General features: G+C 38.1%; 1 pseudogene across 1 annotated transcript; it reads left to right on the top strand.

The window, feature by feature from the left end:
• Positions 1 to 260: 260 nt before the first annotated feature.
• LOC143622675 (LOB domain-containing protein 10 pseudogene) lies at positions 261 to 1,673 on the top strand (annotated as a pseudogene). The gene is made up of 2 exons (XR_013151764.1): positions 261 to 317; positions 731 to 1,673. The product of XR_013151764.1 is annotated as an LOB domain-containing protein 10 pseudogene (transcript).
• Positions 1,674 to 1,913: the final 240 nt, after the last annotated feature.

Below are 1,913 nucleotides of genomic sequence, written 5' to 3'. Positions count from 1 at the left end.
TAATATTAATAATAATGCTTCATTCTTCTTCTAACGCGCGACTCTCTGTGCGTGTTTTCTGACTTCATTTCATGTTACTTTCATCACCTGCTTCAAGCCTTTATTAACATACCATCAACTGGTTTTCAAACCCTAGCTTTTAAATCTCTCTTTCTTTCTTTCAAGGTACACACTTTACGTCCCATTTTATTAACCGAATAAATTATTCCTATCATCACATGATTTATCCTCTCGGTTATGTTTTTTTCTTTTTTTAGGTTTTTGTGTGATCTATCTAAGGCTGTTTTCAAAGTTTTAACTACTTCATAAATACAAAGGTGAGATTACTTTTAAAAGCTTTGAAATAATAATAAATTGAGTTAATTATTTTGCTTCAGTTTTTGATTTCTAGCAAATTTGTTTGTTTCCAGCAGTTATATGCATCCAAGTTGATGTATCTGATCCAGATTTGAGTCGATTTATGTGTCAGTTTTAACCTATTTATCCTCTTGTGGTGGTGGTTTTTAATTTGTGTGCTCCTTAACTTTTGATGATAATATATTAACTCTGAGGATAAATAAACGTCTGAGATCTGATCTCTATTCTATCACATCAACGTGACTTGATCCAGTTATAAGTTATAACCTATCAATTTTTATTTTTTTTAACGGCGAAGTTACAATAACCTATCATTTTGAATTAACTTGTTCGGATTCATTTATTAATTGAAAATATTATAATCTATGTGCAGTTGTTCTGAAATATGTATTCAGTTGTGAAGGTGAAAGAAAAGATGTCAACAAATTCTCCATGTGCAGCTTGCAAGTTCTTACGTCGAAAATGCACACAAGAATGCGTTTTCGCACCCTACTTTCCGCCTGACCAGCCTCAAAAATTCTCCAACGTGCACCGAGTCTACGGAGCCAGCAACGTAGCCAAACTCCTCAACGACCTCCCCGCCACACAACGAGAAGACGCGGTTAATTCGTTGGCTTACGAAGCGGATGCTAGGCTTCGTGATCCGGTCTACGGCTGTGTTGGATTAATCTCGGTTCTCCAACACCGGTTAAAGCAAGTTCAAAGGGATTTAGAAACAGCTAAACGCGAATTGGCTAATTACATTGGGCCATCGGCCGTGCTTCCGATTTTGAACCAAGGGTTTATCCAACCGTCGGTGCTGCCTTACACCATGCACCCTGAGCCGGTCTTAGGGTTGACCGGCTCCAGGGGCTTGAGAGATGTTCATGTTCACCAGCAGCAGCAGATGATTGGTGCAGCTGCTGGTGACCGAGAACACTCTGAAGTGTTAAGGTCTGCTGACATTCTAGGGTTTAACAGTGGATTTGATGCGGTGACTGGTGGCGAGTTCAGCCACACAGCCACCGCTACTGCGACGGCTGCAGCAGCCGTGGCACCGTGTTTATCATTGGGTGGTTCTTATGATAACAATAATAATAATATGTATCAGACTCAACATCAGCCAGCTCATCATCTCCAGCATCTTCAGCTGTTTCTTCAGCAACAACCGCTGCCACCGCAGAGAGCGGAGTAGTCCGACGGTGGGGGGGCGTTGACCGTGTTACTTTTTGTCGTACTTTGCTTTAGTTTTCCATTCCTAGTTTAAATCAAAGTTTTAGATTTTTTTTTTAATTTTTAATTATAATTTTATGTTTAGTTTTAGATGGAATCAACTGCTTATCTACTAAATTGTCGAATTTGGTGACTCCGTTATTTTAATTTATATTTTATTTTGTTTTAATTTATCGCTTACATAATCCCTACAAATCCATGCATTGCCCCGATATGGTAATTATTTACTGGTTTTTTCAAACTTTAAGATACTAAAATTTTTATACTATATAGAACCCAATTGGTAACATGTAACACATGTCTGGTTTTTATGATAGAATGGAATCGATAACCTTAATATAACG

Source organism: Bidens hawaiensis, unplaced genomic scaffold (genome assembly GCF_021521415.1).
Source record: "Bidens hawaiensis isolate Kalapana, Puna unplaced genomic scaffold, B.hawaiensis_p1.1 tig00003241_1, whole genome shotgun sequence".
Lineage (NCBI taxonomy): Eukaryota > Viridiplantae > Streptophyta > Magnoliopsida > Asterales > Asteraceae > Bidens > Bidens hawaiensis.
This window is presented reverse-complemented; position numbering and strand designations above follow the sequence as displayed.